General features: G+C 39.9%; 2 protein-coding genes across 12 annotated transcripts in view; one reads left to right on the forward strand and one right to left on the reverse strand.

Moving 5' to 3' along the window:
• Positions 1-1,776, reverse strand: part of KRIT1 (KRIT1 ankyrin repeat containing) — a 36,003-nt gene extending 34,227 nt beyond the window's left edge. For 4 of the 7 annotated variants that reach the window (XM_019716741.2, XM_074340722.1, XM_019716749.2 and 1 more), the window contains exon 1: positions 1,235-1,776. The gene's annotated coding sequence lies outside the window, so the exon portion shown is untranslated. The remainder of the gene's footprint in view (positions 1-1,234) is intronic. The other 3 variants (XM_019716770.2, XM_074340725.1, XM_074340724.1) reach the window with 1 other exon arrangement.
• ANKIB1 (ankyrin repeat and IBR domain containing 1) overlaps positions 1,746-25,827 on the forward strand; it is a 116,849-nt gene continuing 92,767 nt past the window's right edge. For 3 of the 5 annotated variants that reach the window (XM_019716684.2, XM_019716708.2, XM_019716702.2), the window contains exon 1: positions 1,746-2,299. The gene's annotated coding sequence lies outside the window, so the exon portion shown is untranslated. Of the gene's footprint in view, positions 2,300-2,430; positions 2,647-25,827 lie in introns of those variants that run through there. The other 2 variants (XM_019716713.2, XM_019716693.2) reach the window with 2 other exon arrangements.

The raw sequence follows: 25,827 nt of genomic DNA on the forward strand, positions 1-25,827 counted from the left end.
AAATTTTTATTGCTTTAATTTTCTAAATATAAGATGTAATATGCTTTTAAAATAATATGAATAACTAACACCTATAGTGCCTATTATGTGCTAGACTCTATGCTGTTTTACATTTATTAACTCATTTTATTCCCCCCCCCAAACCTGATCATCTTCATTTTATAGAAGAAAAAACTGAGGGAGAGTAGCTAAGTTACTCTCCTCTTCTCTGTTCTCCTGAATAAAAACACTTTAAAGCATTATAATATTAAAGAGAAGAGATGGCAAGTAAATATCAGTAAGAATTCCCCTACAGGGATTTTTGACCATAAAAACTCATTCTTTTGCTACTTAAATTGGTTTATGGTAATAAAAAGAGAGGAAGTAATAATAAAGCGGAATAGAAGAAAAGCTATTCATGCTTCTTTTCACTCAGCTTGCTTTCTCCTTGTCCCTTCAACCAATTCTACCAGTCACTTATCAATATCAACAAGCGTCACTGATAATTTTAAAACACTTTAAGTGACACTCTATTCAATTTAAGATAATAATCTTCAAATACTTTTTGAAGGCAGTTACACTAAATTTGGCTAACAGAGAAAGACTGTAATAATAGTTGGAATTGGGAACCAAACGAATTCCTACAGTGAACACCAAGTCCATTTAATGGGGTTATTTGGGGGAGCATGATTTCATCCGTAGTCTATCTAAATATGCTATGTATCAGTCGTTAACCGTAGTTCTGTAACCCAATTCTAAGGGGGAACCAACTAATACATTAACATCGGGTTAAAGGGAAAAGATCGCGGAATGAATTATTTGTTTTTATATTATTATGAAAACATTTTTGAGTTTTTGACAAGATAAGGACACCAAAGCAATTGGACATACTGGAGACGAAGGGAGAAACTGTGAAGACACGTAAGTTCTCCAAGACAGAAGGGAATGGAGGCGAGGTCCTGAGTCGGGCCAGATAGAGCAAAGATTTCTGGTGCAGCTAAAAGCACCAAGGAGAAAAAGCAAAGAAAGCCAAAGGCCTTAAAAGATGGAGAGATGTAGAGAGAAGTGAGCTGGGAAGACGTGCTGTGGATCGCTTTCCCAGGAATGACATAAACACTCTGCTTAGGTTTTTCCTCCCCCACCCATCGACGTCCACTACCGGGGAAGGATGGGCACGTCTCTTTGCCCAAAGAGCTGCCACCCAAAAAGTGGCTTTGGCTTCTCTGTAACTACTCGTAAGAAATAAATTCCTTGCCTGGAGAAACTAGATGTGGAGATAGTTCAGCCTCCCACCTCTCTTGTTTTCTCGCTGGAGTCTGGATCTGCCGGCTCCTCGAGTCACCCGTGCGGGCGGCCGAGCACCTCCCAGGCCGCTACATTCAACTCACTGGGTGGGACAGTCACCTGGGGGGCGGGGAACCGTCACCGCTTTCTCATTCCTCCTTCCCTTCTCTTTCCCAGCGGCCCGACCCAACTTCCTGTGACAGAAAAATCCTCGGTCGCCACCAGAAGCCGCCCGGCGTGTTCGGTCGCGTTCCCCACCCCCCGCCTGGAGAGCTCGGGTGGTGGACTCGGAGAACCTCTTGCCCACGGGCTCTTTATTGTCTTTCCTTCTCCTCGCACCTCAGCACCATTCACCCCTCACGATCTCCCGAAACTAGGAGACTCCAAATCTTCAAAGGCCTTAGCTCTCCATCCCGTCGCTACCGGGACGAAGAAATCGCTTCCGGGTTCACGCCCCTGGCAGCCTCGCGGGTGGCGGTGGGAGAGTTTCCGGGTCGGCGGCCGAGGTGCTGCCGTCCTGCAGCTTCTCGCTGGGGTTTCTCGCCGGCTGTCTGGGTCTGGTGGCGGGTGGCTCAGTGACTGGGGTGGCGACAGGCGCGCCAGCGGCTGAGCCGGAGGCGGGGGAGGGGAGGAGGGCAGTGGGGGCTGCGCGCGCGCGCGAAAGGCTGGAGCATGAGCGGGACTTGACCGCGAGGCGGAGGCAGGAGCCACCGCCCCCTCTTCCCCTCCCCTGAGACAGGCGGCTCGGCGGCCTGAGAGGGATGGGGGGCGCCCGTCGACTCTGAGCCTCGCCGCGGGCGCCTCTGGCTCTCGCAGCGTTCCCTGTAGGTCTCCAGGGCACAACCTCGGCCCCAGCAGCCTCCGCCCGGCGGGCGCACCGGGGTCGGAGAAGAGGGGGCGCCCGCCTGGGTGGGTGGGGCGGGGAGGGTACCTTAGGTCACCAGCTCCGCGGGAGAGGCAGGGGCGGCCACAGCGGTGGCAGAAGTGTAGAGCTTCGGGATCCATTCGACCCTTACCCTCAGCCCGGGAAGTAACCGTAAGTCTCAGCTTCGCGGTACGGGTCTGTTTAAAGGCTGTCTCTACCCATTTTGAGCTCCGAGTTCAGCGCTGCCTAGTTCACGCCCTCCCGGGTCTCCTACAAATGCGCCTCCTTGCTCTTGTGGAGGATTGTCGGTCTGTCTGTCCCCATTCCTGAACTGGCCACATCCTCTGTCTGCCCCGTGGGGCTTTTCTCCAAGCGAATTTGCAAGCCTCGGGCTCTCCCTGGTGCCATTCATCCTCACCCTCGGGATGCATCTTCTTGTACTGTCCTCAAAGGATCTCTGTCTTCCCTCTTTTTCTTTCTGTACCCCGGACCTCAGCCTCCCCCGCCCATCCTTTGAGGTAAGGAAGGCCACGGGATCTCGAGGGCAGGAAAGCCTACCGATCTCGTGGGCTAGGGAGTGTTGAGCGGGTGGATGAAAGTGCTCTGCAGGGCTGCGATGGGTGGGGATAGGTGCAGATGGCTCTTGTGAACCTTTATTTTTACAGCTAATGCCTCCAAAACAAAAGAATGGGCCTCTCCCTTCGACCTTCATTCCTCTCCCTTCCTAATTGTGTGTAAGCTGTTTTCTGTACGTTGCAGTTTGAGTCTCAGGAAATTGGAACTAGCACTGTATGTAATTAAGCGTCTTCTGAGGAGGTTTTGAGAATTAGTCTCACAAGCTCTATTCACACGGAATGGCATGTTGAGCAATCTTGTATCGAAATGAAGACTAATTCCGTAAGAGCTTTATTAGTAGATCTGAGAAATGAATGTGAAAACAAAAGTCTGATGTTTCAAATGTGTTTTGGGTACCTGTAGGTAATTTTTAGTGTTTTGGATTTACAGTTCTTAATTTATGAAGTGTGTATGGTGTGAAAATCTTGGTGTTGGAAGGTTTTGTTCTGTTAGTAGTAAAAAAAAACGAAACACCACTAAAGTGATTTTTGAAGATCATATCAGATTGTATTTAATAAGATATTATTTTAATTCCTTAATTCCAGAGAGACCTTTTTTACTGATTTGGATCAACCACCTAGAGATGTTACACACCTTGGTACCTGTGACCTTACTGCATCTTAGTTTAAAAAGAAATTAACTGTGTATTTCCAGATTTTGGGTTAGGCAATTTTTTCATGAAAATTTAATTTACTTTTTAAACTGCCACTGCAGAACTTTCCAGAAATTCGATTTTAAAATAATTTTAATGCTGTCAGTGATTAGACAATAGCTCTTATGTCTTTATATATTTGATACTTTTCCAGCCACTATAGCAAGCAAATGATAATTTGAGAATAATTTTGCTCTGTGTATTGCAGATTCTTTGATATTATTCTGTAAACTGTTCTGTACTTTTGAGTGTTATCATTGTTTTGTTTTTTTTTCCTGAAATAATCTACCTTTGTTAAAGGTAGATGTGTTTAATGATTTTTTTGTATGTTTGTTTTCAAAACCTCCTTCCAGGAGTTGACTTGGGGCTATTATTTGATTTGTAACTTCATACTGTTCACAGATTTTAGTTTGAAGTAGGACCAGGAAATGTAGCTCCAGCTGTCTTTCTGGAGATGTACTTCACTGACTAGTTTTAGAAGTCAAGCACTGTATAGAGTGAGTGTATTATTAAGGATATGGTTTTTGCTTTTCATAAAATTGGTCAGTTTCCAAGTAAGAGGAATGGGGTGCTGTAGTGAGGTGATGAGCAATAACTTAGAACAGTCTTTTTTTTTTTTTTTTTTTTAAGTCTATTACCAGTCCTTATTCTTGCAGGTAGGGTATGGAAGATAGGACTATAGTTTCATATTACACTTTTCCCCTTGCCCACTGCACTGGGAATTTTGAGTCTTCAATATGAAGGGTTTCTGAAATCGAGCAGACTGTGCCCTAAGTGTGGGCTTGAACAGGTGGCTGCTGAGACCGTGGGAGAGTTTTGTTTGCTACTCTTTTGTACTTCTGTAGCACAGCCCACTTCTGAGAGAGTTGGTTTTCTTTCTTTCCTCTTCCTTATCTGGGGTGTGCACTTGAACTTGTGAGAGTGAAATATGTGTATTTACAATTTACTCGTAGCTGAAAGTTTAAGCTAATTTCCGTGTATAAATAGATGGAAGAACTATGAATTAAATGTATCTGATTCTCCTTGAATGGAAATTAGACAAGATTCCTCAATGCTTGGGTACTTTTTTCCTCCTTTGAGGATGCACACTTTTTTTTTTTAGATGAAATTTAAAAATACTTCTCTCTAATATTAGACTTTATACATGACACATTTGCCAAAACAGATTGGAGAGTTGCTCAGTCATTATTAAAAAGACTGGTCTGAGGGGAGTTTTTATGTGTGGTTTAAAAATGCTTAGGTATTTTATTTCCTTTCTCAAAGTGACTTGCTTAGGAAATAGTAATTTTTGGACTCAGTTTATTTTTCAGACAACCTCAGACTACTTCTTTTTTCTTTTCCAGAGAACTTACTTTCTTACTCACTTCATTTAAGTAAACCTTTATTGAATACCTACTATGTTTTCCAGGCACTGTGTTAGATTCTGGGACTACAAGAATAAGTTAAGATTGCTTTCCTCATTGAATTTGCCAGTCTAGATATTTAACTGTGATTCTATCCATCTGCCTTTACAGACTTCTCTAATAGGTTTTTAAGTCACTTGTCTGTGACTTATGATTTCAGGGTTGATTCACATCCTTTCTATAAGAATAAGCAAAATAAATGCTATTTATTGGGTGCTTAATTTTTGCTAGCCACCATGCTAAGTGCTTTATATACATTATCTTATTTCATCCTTAAAATAGTCCTAATAAATATTCTATATCCATTTAAAAACCATATAGATTCTGGTTTATAGTAATGCTGAATGTTGTTTTATTTATAATATGCTAGAAAAGATTTGACCTTATGATTTCTCCTTAGGGGGAGAAGTTGTAATATAGTTATAATAGTTTTTAATTCCCTAATAATGCTTTGAATAGAAAGATTCTAAATTCATGAGGTATTAGTACCTTTTGTTTTTTAAAGCAGATGAATCACGATCAAAATGTAATTTTCAGTTTAAACCTTTGAAAAGACAATCCTGAAGTTCCTTATGGTTAACTGTAACAAAGGTCTTCAGGCATATGTAACTTTTTTCTAGTTCAGCAATGGGACCAATAGTCTATAACATGTACTAAAAAATGTATATATTCTCCAGGAAAGATTTGAATATTGCGATATCTGACATCTGTTCAGCTTCATTTCTTTTTAAGTTTAATTTTGAGAACTATCTAAATGCCTTGGAGAGTTTTGATTTCTGTAATGAAAATGTATTCCTTCAGATTTAAAAACGATCTTTCTCATCTATTAGTGAGATATTTGCTTTATCAGCAATTTGATATGGTTCAATCTAATCACTTTTCAGACCTTCTCGAATTTTTTAAGAGGTGATCTTCCTCTGTCGACACTTTTCACCAAAAGCCTCATTTGCATTCTAAACATTTTATTTATTTACCAAAAACTGTCAACAGTTAGCCATTTTTTGCACTAAGACCTTTTGCTACTGGTTATACACTCTTCTGTTTTTAGGACTGGTGGGGCAGACAATTATTCTTCCTCCAAGTTCCTAAGAGAGGTAATCCTTGATATTTTTCTGTGCTCAGTCTGACATATATATTTTAATTTGATATAGACAGTTTCTCCCTTTCAGTGTAGCAGAATCCTTGATACTCAGGTCACTGTATTTTCTGATTCGAACAATATTAGGGGTAGAATTCCTGTTCACAGACAGAACAATGACTAAATTATAAATGTATTAGGTGCTGGGACCACAAAGATGAATAAGTCAAGATTCATTTCCTCACTGAACTGTAAAATGCCTATTTAAAGTCCATGAAGAAAAAGGAAGGTTCATTTGAAAACAGTGAGATGCTCTTCTCCAAAGCGAGCTGAAGACATTGCCCTCTTTGTTCACGTGCCCCGCAGAGTATTGGAAAGGAAGGTGTGCGAAGAAACATGCTAAGCCCGGGTTTTCATTCTACGTCATGGCCTCAGACAATAGCTGATTGTCATTTGCCCTAACACTAAGTATTCTGTATCACATATTTATTTCAGATTTTAAAAAATTATTTTGAAATAATTTCAAACTTACAGAAAAGATGGTCAGAACAATACAAAGTACTCCGTTACTCAGATTCCGCCGTTGCTGATTTTTTTTTTCTTTTTTAAAGATTTTATTGGGGAAGGGGAACAGGACTTTATTGGGGAACAGTGTGTACTTCCAGGACTTTTTTCCAAGTCAAGTTGTTGTCCTTTCAGTCTTAGTTATGGAGGGCCCAGCTCAGCTCCAGGTCCAGTTGCCGTTGCTAGTTGCAGGGGGCGCTGCCCACCATCCCTTGTGGGAGTCGAACCAGCAACCTTGTGGTTGAGAGGACGCGCTCCAACCAACTGAGCCATCCGGGAGGCAGCTCAACTCAAGGTGCTGTGTTCAATCTTAGTTGCAGGGGGCGGAGCCCACCATCCCTTACAGGACTCGAGGAATTGAACTGGCAACCTTGTGGTTGAGAGCCCACTGGCCCATGTGGGAATCGAACTGGCAGCCTTCGGAGTTAGGAGCATGGAGCTCCAACTGCCTGAGCCACCGGGCTGGCCCCGTTGTTAATTTTTTACTGTGTTACTTCCATGGCCTGCCCTCCGTTGTTCTGTCTCCATACATACATTACGTGTGTGTGTGTGTGTGTGTGTGTGTGTGTGTATAAATACATAGTCATTATCATAGTTTTTCCTGAACCTTTTGGAGCAAGCTGCAGGTACGTCCCATCATCCGTAAACACTACAGTATTTCAGTATCTCAGTAACAAGGTACTCTTATCTAACCAGCATATAACTCCTCAAATCAGAAAGTAAGTATTGGTACAACACTACTATCTAGTCAAAACAACCTGTGCATATTTCAGCAACTATTCCTACAATATCACTTTCTTTCTGGTCCCGGAGCCTGTGCAGGAATAATGTTGTATTTAGTTGTCAGGTCTCCTCAGATTTCTCCAGCCATGTTTTCCCCTGTGTTTCATGTCCTTGACAGTTTTAGAAAGTGTAGGTCCTACACTTTGTAGGATGACCCTCGTCCTAGGTCCGTGTGACACTTCCTCGTGATTCTAATCAGGTCACACATTCCTGGGAAGAACACCACGGAAGTGGGGCTGTGCCGGCTCAGTGCGGTGCATCCAGAGGCATCGGGGTCAAACCAAGCCACTGCTGCTGATTGACATGGTGGTCATATTGTGTCCTTTTGTATTTGATCAGTACTTGTGGAGAGGTGTTCCAAAGTTAGGCCAGCGTCTTATTTCTCATCCAACTTGTACTCAGCAGCCTTAGTGTGGGAGTCCGTGACGACTCCCACCTGAATTAGCCGCTTCTATGATGTGATTGCCAAATGATACTTCTCTATTTTTATTATTCCTTCTCCATGTATTAGTTGGTATTTTATTGTAAGGTAGAACTTTCCTTTCAGACCCATTTATTTATACGTTTATTAACTCAGTAAGGACACGTGGATTTCAGTTTTATGCAGTGTGTTGTGATTTGTTGTGATTTGTTACTATTACTATCTATTGTGCTGTTCACATTGTCCCCGGTTTAGCCAGCAGGAAGCTCTTCTCGCTGGCTCCTCTGCCCGTTTATCATGTGCCCGTCCCATTCACTATGCATTTCTGGCAGAACATGCTGTTCCTGGTTCATCCTGTACTTTGCCTCATCTAGTCCTGGAATCAGCCATTTCTCTAGGGAGCCCTGTTTGATTTTTGTTGTTGTTTGTTTTTGTAAAAGATGGTGTTTAAAAACAAAGATTTAGGGGCTTAGGGTGCTCATTGCTACTGGGATGCCATTGCTTAGAGGAAATAGGAAATGTATGAGTATGTGAGTATGGTTTTCATAAACACACACATGCATATATAATACACACTCATATACAGCCAGGATTATTTCTATACTTACGTGTATATGTTATAAAACCATAAGTTATGTTCCTATACTTCCAATTCCAGTCCAATTCCCCAGGGTTCTTTCTAGCCTTCCTCCTTTCCATGTTTCTAAAAGCCTTCTCTGGCAGTGAGAAACTTCACCTTAGCCTCAATATGGTTACCGTTTGCCCAGCTGTTTTACTGGCTTGCTCAGTGTCGGCATTGTCCCTGCCATGGAGACCACCCTGTGTCTTCCCCAACTGCCCAGTGTCCCTGATTGCTGGATCTGATGGCCTGCGCCTCTTTGTGGGTCCATAGCTCCTCACAGGACCCACAACTTGGTGCAATTCCCTGTCCCCACACAGCACCTCCTTATCTTCAGCTGTGGGCCAGTTGGCTCACACCTCTGCCGACCTTCCTGCCATGCCCTCAGTGCCCTGCATACCCAGCCAGCATGCTACTTTGTGTTACCCAGTATCTCATTTTTTACTACCAGGATCTACAAACATATATGTGATGAAATATATACATAATTCCCACACACTCAAATAGTAGCATACGACATTAAGTGTTCTACATCTTGTTCTGTAACTATATAGTATTCCACTGTGTGTGTGTGTGTGTGTGTGTGTGTGTGTGTACATCCAGACACACACACACACACACACACACACACACACCTACCTCTACCTGTGGTGGAATGAGTAACAACCATAATTTCCTCCTATTCTGGTACGCATTCCCCCTTACAAGGTGACTTTACTGCCTCTCCCATCTAGAGACAGAATCTGTTTCTCCGTCTCTTGAGTCTTGGCTGGTCCTGTGATTCGCTTTGACCAATGAATATGGTGGAAATGATGTGTGAGTTCTGGAGCTTAGCTTTCAAGAGGCCTTCAAGGAATGCTTTCGTGTGACTGCCATGTAAGGAAGCTGGTCTAGCCTGTAGGAGGATGAGAGGTCTTTTGGAAAAACCAAGATGTTCCACTTGACAGTCAGCATCGACCAGCAGACATGAAAGTAGGTTATCTTGGACTTACTGGCCCAGTCAAGCCTTTAGCTGAATGGACCTGCAGAGGAACTGGCGGTGAAACCAGCAAAGAAACTGCCCAGCCAGCCAACAGTATTATGAGAAATAACATTGTTTGAGGCACTAAGTTTGGGGTGGTTTATTCTGTAGCACTAGGTAATCTGCAGCCATATCTGTCTTCATTCGGCACATCTAGGTTATCTCTAGTCTTCGATTATGAACAACATTGCAGTGAATATCTTGGACATACTGTGTTTCCCCGAAAATAAGACCTAGCTGGACAATCAGCTCTAATGCGTCTTTTGGAGCAAAAATTAATATAAGACCTGATCTTATTTTACTATAAGACTGGGTATAATATAATATAATGTAATATAATATAAATCGGGTCTTATATTAATTTTAGCTCCAAAAGACACATTAGAGCTGGTTGTCCAGCTAGGTCTTATTTTCAGGGAAACACGGTAGTACGTACCATTTAAATTTTAATAAGTAAATGCCAGATTGCTGTCCAGAAATGTTGACACAATTCTTATTGCTGTCAGTAATGTCTCAGAGTAACTGTTTCCCTCATAAACTCACTGATGTTTTTCTTTGACAGTAAAATGAGTAAAAATATGTTTCTTATGGTGCTTAATTCTGCATTTCCCTAACTGCTTGTGAAGCTGAGCATCTTTTGATATCTTTGTTGGTACTTTTGATGTTTCAGTTCTCTGAATTGCTTTTTCATATCTTTACTCATTTTTTTCTATTGGAGTTTTTTCCCTTATCAATTTGTTGGTTCTCTTTGTTATACGAGTATTAATAGATATAATCCTTCAATTTTGTTTGCATATACCTTTTATCAGTCTGTCTTTTTGTTCTTTGTCTTAGTTTATGGTATCGTTTACCATAATTTTTTGTTGTTGTTATTTCAACTCATCTTTTATGTCTGTCTTTTTCTGTACTGCTTTGGATGTTCCTGTCGAGAACACCTCTCTCCTCTTTTAGGTTTTATAAACCTTTTCCTAACTTTTCTTCTAACTTTGTGTTGTCTTGCCTATCCGTTAGGAAAGATAACCAAAAAAGAGTGGCATAAACAAATTGGTTCATTTTCCTTAAGTAACGAGAAATTAGAGGTGGTCTGTCCAGGGCTGGTCTGGTGGCTTCACAGTGCCATCAGGAACGCAGACTCATGTGTCTTTCTGTTTAGTGATCCATAGCAGGTGCTTGGTCACCTTTGGTCCCAGGATGGCGTTCCGATGGCATTCCGGGCTGAGCAGCAACTTCTACCTCTTCTGGTATCACCTGCAGCTCTGCTTGTTTTAACTGAGGTTCAAATCCAGTTTGGTGACTGTCACCTCTGGGGATGGGGCCAAAAACAATAGCAGATTCCCCATGACAGCAAGGGCTTCTGGGATGTTTTTTCTGTTCTTTGAAAGAAATGCTGATTTTGCTGTCTGTGTCAGAATAAGTGTGTGTGCAGAATAAGATCCCACAATCCTTTTTGCAAGCTTATTGGGCAGCCATGTTCCCCTCCCCCTCCAATTTATTTACAAGCAAACAGGGAAATAAACATGTTTATATTCTCAAATTGGAAACTAATGTTGAAAACACAGGGTTTTATCATTGTAGGCAATAAATAATATTAATTAAAGGTGTTTTATGTGCCAGTAACTATGGTAAGCATATGGTAAACTGAATATGGGGTGGTCTTTGTCCTCAAGAAGTTTACCAGATAATTGGGAAGCAAATGAAACGTTTCATTATAGTATTAGATGGTCAGTGAGTGTGTTATCAAGTTAGGGAGGCCGGGCAGCTGTGTTAGTTGAGGGTTGGGGGACTGTGAGCAGGAACTTGATAGAAAACTGGCTTCTGAGCTGACTGACTAGTAGGAGTGAGCCTGTGGAGGAGCCACTTGTAGGGGGAGGGGAAGAGCATTCCAGGAGCTTTAGTCGTGCAGAGGTGTGTTTGTGATCAGAGATAAGTTGTGATGAGATCAATTCTGGCCTTGGCAGGGACTTTTCCTTAAGTCCTTAAGGGCTGGGAGCCTTGGAAAGGTTTTAAAATGGAATTCGATAAGATCAGATTTGATCAAGTTAAGTTAGTTGAAGTGGGGGAGTGCCTTTGGTGGTAGGATCTGGAAGTATGAGGTAGGAAGTTTATCTGATGTATTAAAATCTAGTCCCTATTAATTACATAAATATTTATTGAGTACCTATGTGACTATAATGTGGGATACAGAAATATATAAACCATAGTTCCTATTCTCAAGGAGTTAGTATTTTAAAATAACTACAGCAATATGAGGCAGTATACTGATATTATGGCTTCTATCCTATAAAATGAGGGCAAATAAAGACTGGAATTAAAACTTGAACCCAAAAGATCTTCATGGCTCCAAAGTACATATTCTTTCCATGTGTATATCAGTAGTTACTTGTCAGTTGCCTCAGAACCCTTGTGAAATAAGGTTAGAGTACATTAACATGGTTTGCAGCTTGGGATACAAAGTATCAAAGTATCAAAGGAGCTCCAGGCTTTCTCCAGGCAGTCTCTGTGTTGGATGGAGTATAACCATAAGATAAATGTTGGTCAGAAAATTGCTACATTATCTGAATGAAATTCCTAGTTGTAAACAATCTTGAGATTAGTTTGTAGGAAATTTAGTGTTGAACTGATGGGATAGTGGAGGAGAGACTCTGGCATAGCATGCCATGCCACTAGGAGCTGAATAGCATTCTTATTAATATTTAAGGTCTTTTTTTCTTTGTCAACATATAGAGGAAGCAATGGGGAAAGAGCGTGCACTATTGCTAATAAATAAATAAGGTAATGGTCATTTTTGAAGATACATTTATTTCCAGACCGCAGTTGTAAAAGTAAAGGTTATTCTACCTCTCAATCTTTCTAACACCTTACTTTTAATTTAAATCTATTAAACTAGCTATTTTGATTCAGGCCAAATAGAGATGGCTGGAGATAATTTTGTCCTTTGATGTCTCTCTAATTGTGTAAGGATGTGCTTGCCACGTGATCTCTTCCGGTCTCAGTTTTCTCACCTGTAATTTGATACACTTGGATACATAATCTTCTGAGGGTTCTTGCTCTGAAATGTGACCGGCCATGGCATTTACAGAATTACCTAAAAAGTTAGGATATGATACTCTGATTGGAAAAACATTACCTTTTCTATAGAATAGAGAGGACTTAGACGGAAGGATAAAGGTGGGGCTGATAACTTGGTATCGTAGAATGAAGAAATACAAGGAAATTCAGAGGGAGGGCATACTTCTGATTTTTTTAACTGTTCAAAAACCCTTTGAACGTGGATTAAATGCCAGATACATAAGGCAGTCGAAAGAGAAAAATAATAAGGTTGCTATGATCAAGAATTTTATAATCTAGTAGCCTTTTTCATCTGACAGTCCTTGAGAGAATGAAGCCTTAATGTTCCAAGCTAGAGGTTCTCCAAGGTTAGCATGTGTGAGAATCACTGGGAGGGCTTATTAATGTACAGATGACTGGGCCCCACCCCCAGAGTTTCTGGTTCAGTAAGTCTGGGGTGGGACCCGAGAGCTTTTATTTCTAGCAAGTTCCCAGATGCTGCTGGTGTTGCTGGCACCTGTTGTATGGAATTCATTGATTCTCTCTTACGCCTCTAGAATGGTACGTATAGACAGCATTGGCAGAATTAGAAAAGTACAGTTCCTCGAATTATTTTTCCTATGCTCAGTTGATAAGGAAATAATAAAAATGAATGAAATTAATCTATAGTTCCAAACCTTATAAGAGAAGGTCAAGACGAAGTTGCGTGCGCATAGGAGGATGAATCTAGCAGGTGGGGGGTGGATTGGAGTGGGAGACACAGGGCTCAGGTCCATGTACTCAGCGGCTTCCCTCACCTACCTGGAACATGATGTAAAACAGACTTATCTTCATTTGGAATTTTGTGCCCTTAAACCTACGTAGCATCAAACACACATCAAGGACCAATGTAGCACGTACCAGAATGTCAGCGTGCCAGTTTGTAACCTAAACGTATGTAGTTAATTAACTTTCTTCATTATTCCTCTCACCACCTACCTTATTCAAACCCTTTACCTTGGTATAGTTTGTATGTACTTCTTTCTCCCTAATTGGGTTTTTTGGCTTCTGATTTTTGTATCCTGTTTAACATGTACATACTAAATAATTTACAATTCAGTAGGCTAGATTTGATAGGCGGGAGAACAATCTTAGTATTTTAAAGTTGGAAAAATATGTGTGGAAAACCTCAATAGGTGTATATCTTAATACTAAATTGCTTATACAAAAAGTACACAATCTATACATTGACAACTTCCAAATTGTGTCTTCAGCCCAGATCTGTCCTCTGAGCTTCAGACTTACATGTCCTTTGGCCTCCCTGACGTATATAATAGGCCTCTCAAATGTAACGTGTTCAGATATAAGCAGATCCCCCCCCCTTAGCACTTACACCTCACCTGTAATCGCTCAGTAGTGGTAACTTCATCTTTCCAAGTGCTTAGGCCAAGAACCTAGTAATCATTCTTACCTTTTCCTTTGCTCTCACATCTACTTCCAATCTGTCGGTTCTTACCTTCCAAGTACATCCAGAATCTAATCACGTATTCACCTCCTCCACTGCTACCTCCCAGGTCCAAGCTCCCATCATCTTTTCCTTGGATCAGTGCAGCTGCGTCCTCAGTGGTCTCCCTGCTTCTAGCCTTGTTGCCACCCTCATTAGTCTTCTTAGACCGGCAGCGAGGGTGCTCCTGCTAAATGTTAGGTCAGGTCATTTCATTCCTTTGCTGAAAACCCTCTAGTGGCTTCCCTTTTCACCCAAAACGCAAGCCTAGTGATTTACCACGACCCTTCAAGGCCCTAAACAAGCCACCTACCCCCATTACTTCTGGAGACTTCAGATACTGTTATACTTTCTTCCTCGCTCTACACTACGATTGCACTGCCTCTTTTCTGTTCCTTGGCTGTCTGAAAAGAAGGCGTGCTCCTTTTCACTGGTGGTTTTCTCTGCTTGGAATACTCTTATCCCTAGATATCACATGGCTCATGCTTTTACTTCGTTTACTCACATGTCACCTTCCCCAATCATTCTCTCAAACATTACGACATCTCAAAACTCTGTCCCCTTCCTGGCTTTGTTATTATTTTTTAGATAACACCTTACACTGTTGAGTACAGAATGTAAACGCCGTGGGGACAAGGATTGTAGTTTATTTTGTTCCTGCTGTATTCCCCTACACCTAGAATAATGCCTGGCACATGGTAGGTGCTCAGGATATGTCGCATGGGTTTTTGTTTTATCTGCGTAGAAGAGTACGCCTTGCGCCTGACAACAACGTGCTTCTAGCGTAGACCACCAGTCATTGATCTCCAACCCTGATTCTGTTTCTCCCTTTTCTATTATAGAAACAATATGTTCTATGCCTCCATTTTTTATTTGAAATTACTGTTTGACTGATTTTTATTGCAGCATATTTGCCCTGGCATAAATTCTAGTTCCTAAATTCATATATTATTTTGGAAAATAATTAAGCATCCTTTAGTCCTCTGTAAAGCATATGAATTGTTCATTGCTGTCATTGAGCATGGTGTTTCCTAGCAGTCGTAATGATATTTTGTTATGCATCCTGCTTTTAGATAACTATATCAGATTTATAACTTTATACCACAGTCTCTCTCATGTTCTCCAAGGAAGGTCAATGTCTATTTCCCCTTGTAACAACCTGGATCGAGAGCAGTTGGTCCTGTTTAGATTTTTGAGATTTCGGTGGGTTTTCGTGTTTTTGTGTAGCCAGTGCTTAATGCGGACCTTCATTAGAGCCGTGAGGTCCTTGCTTTCTTTTGCTGGTGGCTCACCAATACTTGAATTTTATGTTCTTGCAGTGGAAGTCACACACTTCGGATTTTTCATTTCAGGTATTGTGCCAAATTGTCGGATCACTTTTTGAATCACATCCGAACTTTTCCATTTGAAAAAGAGTCACTGCAGCACTTGTGTGTTCACCTGTTGCCATTTCTTCAGGATGTAGGAAAGCGTAGGTGGTTCAAAGCTCAGTCCTTCACGTCTTCCTTTTAGATGATAAAGGTTATTATGTTCCTCAGTCCTTCGTTACTTCCTTAAGATATATGAAATATAAAGTGAATTCAAAAACATTGAGTCAAACACGTAGGATTCAGCTTCTTGTTTCTGATGTTGGAGAGTTTCCATTCTTAGACTGGTCTATGGCTTGGACAACAGACAGTAGACATGGGAAGCCCTTAATCTTAATTATATTTCGTCACTATGGCAATGGAATGTGCTTAATGCTAAGATTCAATATCAGTAGCTAAAGATATATATAGTATAAATTAATTCTTTTTTCTTTCTTTTGGGTAAATGAGTTATTTATTCCAGATGCAAACTAGAACTTGAATGTCAACGTGAACAGTAATAAGTAGGAGCTTTACTGAGAAAACAGATACTGCTACATGGCTTATGACATTCTTTGGGGGGAAAAGCATAGGTTCAGAAACACACATAAGTTTACCTGTAATCGTGGATAAATTAGAGCCAACTTATGTAAAGCAATAGAGAAAAGGCTAAATTATTATCCGTATGTCAGACTTTGATATGATTAAAATTATATTTCAAGGGATATTCGATCAAACAGGGAAATGCTCATGATAAAAGTTAAGTACAAAAGAAAAAGTTCCAACTTTACAATGCAGCGTGATCCAGTTCTGTACTTAAAAGAAGGCTACATACATATTGAAAGAAAACGTGCCAGTATTTTAACAGGGATTATTATAGGATTTGAAGATTATAGTGATCTTTTAATTTTCATCTTTATACTTTTCTGTATATTTTCCAATTATTATACTTTCTGTATATAATTTTATTAAGCAGTTTTAAAGAAAAAAGTTTTTGGAATTAGATATAGCCTTGATTCTAGGCAAGTTCTAACAAGGATGATGGCTACATTGTACTGAGTACCTACTATTTAGCAAATATTAAATGTATTTTATATACTCCGTCACCTTATTTTATAATAGCCCAGCACTGAAGGCTTAATTATCTACTTTTACATATTAAGGGAGTGGTGAAGGGGAATCTCAAAATTTTTAAGTAGCTTGTAAGTTAGTAAGTGTTCAAGCCAGATTCAAATAGAGGTTTGTCTTCAGAATTTTCTAAATATATCATAAGGCCTTTCCAAAATGATTCAACTCCCAAAGCCTGTGTTTCTTTACTGTAAAATGCAGGTAGGATTGTTGTGCAGATTAAATGACAGGCGGCACATAAAGCACAGGACTAGATTTTTTCCTTAGCTCCTCTTGTAGATCTAGGCTTCTGGCCTTTCTTCAGTCCACTTCTGTCTGCATATGTATTGTTCAGGCTGTTGTTAAATATTTTCATTAACAACATCTCCTGAAATTTAACTTGGTAATATTAAACCTGTAAGTTGCATTTCTTCAAAGAAGAACAAAGTTAATCTGTGGATTGGAATTTTGTTCTTTAGAACTTTTTATGTTTATAAAAGTGTCCTGGTCTTGTCTTGTGCTTTGCTTGATACATAGTGATTGCCAGTAACAGAATCTGAATTTGTGAATAGGTGACCATGTGAGTTTCTCCCAGTTTGTAGTTTGTTTTTTCAGTCTCTTAACAACAGTGTCTCTTGTAGAGCAAAGGTTTTTAATTTTAATAGTCTAATTTATCAATTTGTTTCTTTTATAGACCATGCTTTTGGTGTCATGTTAAGAACTCTTTTGCCTAATCCCAAGTCATGAAGATTTTCTCCTATTCTTAAAGTTTTGAGGTTTACTTTTAGATCTATGAACCATTTTTACTTAATTTTGTGTAAGTTGTCCTTGCACCTTAGGTCATGGTTCTTTCTTTTCTTCCTCTTTTTTTTTTTTTCTTTTGCATGTGGATGTTCCAACACCATTTGTTTAAAAAACAAAAACAAAACCCGACACCTCTCTTTTCTCTGTTGAACTGCTTTTGCACCTTGGTCAAAAATGAATTGACCATACTTGTATGGGTGTGTTCCTGGACTCTGTTTTCTGTTCCGTGAATCTATGTGTCTATCTCTTTGCCAATATCACACTGTCTTAATTGTTGTAGCTTTCGAATAAGTCTTAAAATCGGTTAGTGGTTTTTCTCCAACTTTATTCTTCTTTTAAAAATGTTTTTAATTATTCTAGTTCCTTTGCCTTTCAAGATAAATTTTAAAATCAGCTTGTCTATATCTACAAAAAGTCTTGCTAGGATTTTGGTTGTAATTGCATTAACTCTGTGGATCAATCTGAGGAGAATTGACATCTCTAACTATGTTGAGTCTACAAAAATTTTTTAAAAGACTAGTATCTTCATAGAGATGAGATGTTATATTCATGATTCAAAAATAGGATGCTATAGGAAAAGGAACAACTAGATGACAAAGGAAGAGCTATGGAAATTAAAACATGATAGCTGAAATTTAAATTCAGTACAATAACTGGAAGATAAACTTAAAAATCTCCCTGAAAGGAGTACAAAAAGGCAAAGAGATAGAATATGACAGAAAGATTACAAAATCAGAGGATATATTAATAGCTAGGAGGTCCATTATCCAAATGAATAGGAGTTCCAGAAAGGGAGAACACAGAAGTGGAGAGCAAAAGATGATCAAAGAATTTGTCCTAGAAGCGAATGAAGGAGATAGATCTCCATTTTGGAAAAGTGTATTTAAAAAACAAACAAACAAACAAAAACCCATCCAACTTTATAGAAACAGAAAATAGAATGGTGGTTGCCAGGAGCTGGGGGGGAGGGAGAAATGGGGAGTTACTGTTTAATGGGTGCTTTCAGTTTGGGAAAATGAAAACGTTCTGGAGATGGATATTGGTGATGTTTTCACCACAATGTGAATGTACTTAATACCACTAAGCTATACACCAAAAAATGGTTAAAATGGTAAATATTAGGCTATGTCAGAATTTTCGGTTAAGGTCGAAAAGAACAAGAGAAGAGACAACAGCAGATAAAAAACTTCCAAAAGTTTTGAAAGTTAGAGAGCAAAACAAAAAGACAACTGATTTAGCAAAACTAAACTGATGAAGCAAAGTTCAAACCTAATCCTGCAATTGTTAAAGGAGAGGCTGATATGTGCTAAAGGGCACCAAAACACACACACACACACTCTCTCTCTCTCTCTCTCTCTCTCTCTCTCTCTCTCTCTCTCACACACACACACACACACACACACACAAATTGCAGGCACAGGTAGCTCTGAAGAAGTATGGGATGTGGCTAAATACAGCAGAGATTGGAAATTTTCATGAGGAGTAAAATTAGCCATATCTTCTGCCCCATTCTGTGCAGCTGAGTTATTACCCCTCTTCTGTTCTGGAAGAAGACAGGAGGCATATTAGCAGGACAAAGTGTTCCTTCCAGAAGCACAGGGACAGACAGCTGAGGGTGATGCACCATCTGGAAATGGGATCGAGCGGAAGTATACATACTAAATGATGACAGCTCTCCCCGCTTCCTTCCTCCATTTAGCCCAAAAGAATAGACCTAAACGTTCTGCAGTTAGGGTCCACAGTGAAACCGGGCAGCCCGTTTCATGCTGCCGTGGAGCCTGCTGGGTGCCAACCCTGCAATTACACGTAATGCCGAAATAAGCACTAGTGTGCAAGGCTCTGTATGTACCTGTCTGGGGTTATTCTAGGACAATGTCTGTTAAGGTTTTTAACCATGACCCACAGTAAGAAGTACTTTATCAAAATGTGGCATACACACACATACATGCTATGTGTTTCCATAACTTGATTTGTTTTTAGCGCTGAATAGTATTCCATTGTCTGGATGTGCCACAGTTTATTTATCCATCACCTACTGAAGGATATCTTGTTTGCTCCCAAGCTTCAGCACTTCTGAATAAAGCTGCTATAAACATCTGCCTGCAGGTTTTTGTGTGAACGTAAGTTTTCGACTCCTTTGGGTAAATACCAAGGAGCATGATTACTGGATCGTATGATAAAAGTATGTTTAGTTTTGAAAGAAATCACCAAACTGTCTTCCACAGGAACTGTACGATTGTGCATTCCCCAAGTAGTGAATGAGAGTTTCTGGTACTCCAAATCCTTGCTCACATTTGCTGTTGTCCGCGTTCTTAGCCATTCTAATCAGCGTGTACTGGTACCTCATTTTTGTTTTAATTTGTGTTTCCCTCTGATACATGATGTGGAACATCTTTAATGTACTTATTTGGCATCTGTGTATCTTCTTTGCTGAGATGGTTGTTAAGGTCTGTAGCCGTTTTTTAAGTCAGGTTGCTTTCTTATTGTTGAGCTTTAAGAATTCTTTGTATATTTTGGATAATAGTCCTCTATCAGATGTGTCCTTTGCAAGTATTTTCTCCCATTCTGTGGCTTGTCTTCTCATTTTCTTGACATTGTTTTTCAGAGGGCAGAAGATTTTAATTTTAATGAAGTCTAGTTTATCCATTATTTCTTTGGTGGTGTACCTAAAAAGTCATTGTAACATCCAAGATCATCTAGGTTTTCTCCTCTGTTATCTTCTGGGAGTTTTATAATTTTGAGTTTTACATTTAGGTCTCATATCCATTTTAAGTTGTTTTTTGTGAAGGGTCTAACATCTGAATCTAGATTCATTTTTTTGCATGTGGATGTCCAGTTGTTCCAGTACCATTTCTTGAAGAGACTGTCTTTGCTCCATTGTATGGCCTCAGCTCCTTTGCTAAAGATCAGTTGACTATATTTATTGAGTCTATTTCTGGGCTCTATTTTGTTCTGTTGATGTATTACTATAGCTTTCCAGTAAGTCTTGAAGTCAGGTAGCATTAGTCCTCTAACTTTCTTCTTCTTCAATATTGTGTTGGCTGTTCTTTGTCTTTAACCTTTCCACACAAACTTTTCAATCAGTTTGCCAATATCCACAAAATAACTTGCTGGGGTTTTGTTTGGGATTGCATTGCATCTGTAAATCAAGTTGGGAAGAACTGACCTCTTGACAACACTGAGTCTTCCTTATCCATTAATATGAAAAAATCTCACTATTTTTTAGTTCTTCTTTGATTTCATTCATCAGAGTTTTGTAATTTTCCTCATATAGATTTTGTATATATTTTGTTAGATTTATACCTAAGTATTTCATTTTTTGGATGGTTATGTAAATACTGTTGTGTTTTTAATTTCAAATTTTACTAGTTCATTGCTGGTATATAGGAAAGCGACTTTTGTATATTGACCTTATAGTCTGCTAGTTTGTTATAATCATTTATTAGTTCCAAGAGTTTTTTGGTTCATGCCTTCGGATTTTCTATGTAGATGATCATGTTATCTGCAAACAAAGGCAGTTTTATTTCGTCCTTCCCAATCTGTATACCATTTATTTCCTTTTCTTGTCATAAGTTTTAGCTAGAAACTCCAATATGATACTGAAAAGGAGTCGTGAGAGGGTCATCCTTGCCTTGTGCGTGTTCTGAGTGGGAAAGCTTCAGTATCTCACCACTATGATGTCAGCTGTAGGGTTTTTATCGTAGATGTTCTTTATCAAGTTGAGATAGTCCCCCTCTATTCCTAGTTTATTGAAATTTTTATAATGAATTGGTATTGGATTTTGTCAAATGCTTTTTCTGCATCTATTGATATGAACCTGTATTTTGTTTTTACTCTGTTGATGTAATGGATTACATTAATTGGTTTTCAAATGTTGAAGCAATTTAAAAGCATTTTTCTAATGTAAGATAAATGTGTTAGGAGTCTCCAGTACAGCCCCCCGGTTTGATGATTTGCTAGGAGGACTCACAGGACTAAATGGTATTTGCAGCTAAGAGTCATTACAGTAAAGGGATATAGAGCAAAATCAAAGAGACAAGTTCCTAGAGGAAACTACGAGAAAACTTTCAAGAGTCCTCTCCTCATGGAGTCAAACAAGATGTGCCTAATTTTTCCAGGATCAAATTATGACATGTGTGAAGTGTTGTCCACTAAGCAAGCCCACTGGAGACTCGCTGCTCAGGGCTTTACTGAACCTGGTCTCAAAAATCCCAGGCTCCCAGAAGAAAAACAAATGTTTAGCTTATACCACATTGTTTGTACAAACAACTTAGGCACATTGAACCACTCCTGTCTGTTATGGAATGGTGTGAACCCTCCTTAAATCCACGCTTGCAGATACCAGCCAAAGGCCAGCCATTGCAAGCAGGCCTTTCTAAGGACAGCCGTCTCGAGCCTGCTATGGGAACTGTTCTACACAGTCCATTCCTTGGCATCTTGACACCTATTCGTTTTAGAGGTTCAGAATTTAGAACTTCTAAATGGTTACATTCGTTAACCATAAAGATCTATTTTAGAAAGCCAGGTGGCTTCCTCCTTCAGTTTTTGTGTTTAAGTTTCTTTTTTATGTAGCCCAAGTCATCGATTCAGACATAGCACAAATCTGACTGATAAGTTGAAAGTGACCTTAAATGCCTTTAAGGGTTGAAGGAAGTGTCCTAATCCAGCTTACACACAAAAGAAGTACAATTCCAGAGAAGCCACACATAATTCCCCTGGAAACGAAGAATTCACACTTGTCAGGGTACCCCAAGTAGGACATGCATTGGTCAGGCAGTCCAGAATAACAGAACCCCCAATGTGGGGTCTCCCATCCTCGGGTTCCCAGTCCAGTCCAGTGAATTCAGTCCATTATTTGGTTTCAGGACTGCCTGAAGGCAGATACGTAGTTCCAAACGGATTTGCTTGTCCGTGAAGTCAGTTACCCCGCCTCCCGAATGAGACTCCATCTAGGATGTTCTGCACGGCAGGTGCAGCAGCTCGGCCACCTCAGCCGGCTCTAGTCGGGCTGCCAGGTGTGATACAGCCCGCCTGGCAGTTTGAATTCAAAACGCTCACAGCCTCTTGGAAAGGCAGCATGGGGAGTTCCTTCAGGAAGAGGAGAACGCTTCCAAGAATAGTTCTGAAAAGCAGAGATCATTAATACCCTTTCCCATGCCTCTCCGGGTGCCAGATTTTGTTTTGTCTCTGTTGTTAGAAAATCATTGTCCCATTTAGCAATTATAACTTTACGTTTTTTTCAATCATCCCCTGTTCTCACCCAGACTTTTTTTCCACAGGATTGAGTACAAAAGGTACAAAAACATTTTCATAGAAAAACATTTTTATATAATTCGACCAACTAGACACATTATATTCAGGGATTGGTCAGGGTTAAATCCTAACTATTCAAAAATTTTGAACATCACTTCCCTTGCTAATTATCTAGTGAGCAGCCACGGAAAGGTCAATCCCTTGATTTTGGACAGCTATATTTAATCATCAGAATGCCTCCTCATGGTGTGTCTACCAGGAGAAAGGTGAAGGAAGTAGTGCCATACTGTCAGTCCATTGTTGTAAATTGTAATTAATTTGGAAACCTGAACACAAGTCCACAGCAGTGAGCCATCCCCCAGAGGGAGGGAGTCCAGAATCCAATCTGTCAGGAGTGGGTAGAGGGTCACACATGTTGTGATGTGCTCCTCAAACTTGCAGCTTTGGGCAGGAATTACAAATTAGGAGTGCAGTTAGCCTCTGCATTGGAAATACAGACCTGACCAGTAGGTACCCAAATTTTAGATGGTCCCATCAGAGAGTAAGACATTTCTTGTAGGCATGTGGATGTGACCCAGACAATCCAGCCAGCATCCGTTGATGTTTTCAATAGCTTAGGGCCCCATAGAGAGCTGTTCTAAATCTGCAACACTTCCAGAGTCTAAAATACTGTTCATTGAGCCCCTCCTGCCTGCTTTCAGTTCGGCGGAGCTTGTGCTGAGACTGAAACAGCTCATATCAGACAGCTTCATGTTTTAGTTTAGAGTCAGGCCAAGGCAATTAGGACGTGTGAATTCAGAGTTCCCACAAAGCTACCAGCTAGTCTTTTGCAAATGCCAGACTCTACAAGGCCAGACAGCTGTGTTCCAAGTTCAAGTAACAAATAGGGCTTTTTTAGTAGCCCTTTTATCTTGTCAATCATAGAGTCCAAATTGACCCACCCAAAAATATGCATATCAGGCTGAAGAATCATCTGCCTCTAAGGATCAGAAACTTGATTTCATAAGAGCTCATTAGCAGCTAAAAACTGCTTTTTAAAACTGTGGAAGTGTATCTGCATCTAGAGATTGCCTCTCTTTGTGTCGTCTCCTTTTCTGCAGAAGCTCCAGTAGACAGAAATCATGTCTATTGGAGACTTACTCTGTTTCTAATATTCAAACAGTTTTAAATTCCATCTGCTAACGAGCAGCAAGAAAGTTTTGTCCCATTAGCATTTTTTTCTTTGCAGCTTTTCCTGATTGGGATGATCCTTCTAGCACTTATGAAATTATAAGCAAATAGTATTTTATATTAGTTTTATCATACATCCAGATGCAATAGTCACAAAATACAAAAAGAGCATTTTGTAAAAGTTTCCCTTTTTTTCTCATTGCAAATTTATATAAATATTCCTAGAAGTAAATTTAGCATTTACATGGTTAACATTTTGTGTGTGTGTGTGTGTGTGTGTGTGTGTGTGTGTGTGTGTGTGTATTGGAATACAAGGGGGTTATGGTTGCTGCAGCAGCCGCTCGGTTAAAGAAACTGTTGAAGGTTGTCCCACCATTTTTCTTCCTTCTGGGTTTATCTGATGCTTTGCTCCATCCCTGACAACTGATTTAACCTTTTTTCCCTGTCACTTGTAGAAGAGAACAATGCAAACTTTCAACATTTTTGGCCTACCCAAAGTTTACCTTTGGGAATGTTTGGGCCCTTTATCCTTCAACCTTCAGTAAAGAACAAAAGCCAAAGATATCACCTGGGATGTACTGCTCTCCCCTTGCCCCTCCCCACTCCCATTTTATCTAGTGCAGGCAAAAGCAGCCAGCGGATCAGCACAGCAACTCTCCTGGGGATGGGTCTATCCTTTTCAAATTTTATCGGCAACCTTTTCTCTCATAGTGGAAAGCAGCTCACCTGCTGTTTTATATAATAGATAACTCCTACCCAGGCACCAAAGGCTCTTCATTTCCCCGCTCCTTCATCCTTTTATCTCCCAAGCAATACTTTCACCGTTATTTTAGTGAGTCACGGATAGTCTAGCAAATCCCACTTCTGACACCACTGTGTTGTGGGGGGTGGTCCTCAAAATCACCTCCAGGTTCAGTGATTTCTTTGGAGGACTCACAAGATGCAGCATGTAGTTGTACTCACAGCCAAGGTTTATTGCAGCAAAAGAATATAAAGCAAAATCAGCAAACAAAGGCACATGGGGGCAAAGTCCGGAGGAAGCTAGACACAAGTTTCTAAGAGTCCTCACCCAATAGAGTCAAACAGGATGTGCCTAATTCCTCCAGCATCAAATTATGACAATGTGTGTGAAATGTTTTCTACAAAGGAAGTACACAGAGACTCAGTACCCAAGGTTTTTACTGAAGCCTGGTTACACAGGCACATTCTGCCTAGCATGTACCCAAATTCCAAACTCCCAGAAGAAAAGCAAGTTGTTAGCTTATACATTTGTTTGTACAGACAACTTAGATACAGTGAGACACGCCTGTCAGTTATGGAATGGAGTGAGCCCTCCTTAAATCCAAATTTCCAAACACTAGCCAAGGACCAATCTTGTCAGCAGGCCTTTCTAAGGACGGCCATCTTAGGTCTGCAGTGTTAACTCTGTTTTGCAGAGTAATGCCCCACATCCTCAGAGAAATGGGGTTGAAATTGTAATACTGAATAAACTTAGTTCAACTTGATACATTCTTTTAGGTTAAGTAGGACAGTGGATAAGAAACAATGAGAGTTCCTAGAAGCTAAATAGTATTATACCTTGAAACAATACAATACTTCTAGATTTTTCTCCATAACAATAATAACTTAAAATGAGTACCTCACAGTGGAGGAAATTGCAAAGCCAGGTAGGTTCACTGACTTTAAAACAGTGTGTGGAAGAGCGGGTTCTTTTCCAATGTGAATAATGGAAAAAAATGTTTAGTACAGCAATTTTGTATTAATTCTTTGTGGTTAGTGTGAGAAAGGGAATTGTTCTCTTTTAACACTATTTTGTAAACATGTACTAAATTTGAATGTACATAATTATTAGAAATAGGTTAGGGAGCAGTTCTGTTCCCTGAAGTTTAAATACAAAACTTCCAATTACAATTCACTTTTTAAAATTTTTAAGCATTTAATTCTCACAAAGAGTAAAACCTAATTATTACCTTTTCAAACAATATTTGATTACAAATTTTGAAACTTCCATAAATAGTATATAATTTTTGTCTTTTTTTCCAATTGAATATACAGTTGATGTAAGTTTAGGGAGCCTCAGTTTAAGGCTAAAGTTTTGCTTTTGAGACATAAGTAATTTTATCTTTTTCTCAATGACATCAGCTTTAAGTCCTTGGCTTCCTGAGCCAAGATACAAGACTACCAATTCAACATTTTCACTTATGTTTCTGTAATAAGAACAATACAGTTTTCAAAAATTATGACAGCAAGCACTGCTGAGTAGTCAGAGAAGCCAGAGTTGCTGAAATTAAGCTATTTGCTGACAGCACCATAGCATTCCAGCCTGAAAGGT

This window comes from Rhinolophus sinicus, linkage group LG09 (assembly GCF_036562045.2).
Source record: "Rhinolophus sinicus isolate RSC01 linkage group LG09, ASM3656204v1, whole genome shotgun sequence".
In the NCBI taxonomy this organism is placed as follows: Eukaryota; Metazoa; Chordata; class Mammalia; order Chiroptera; family Rhinolophidae; genus Rhinolophus; species Rhinolophus sinicus.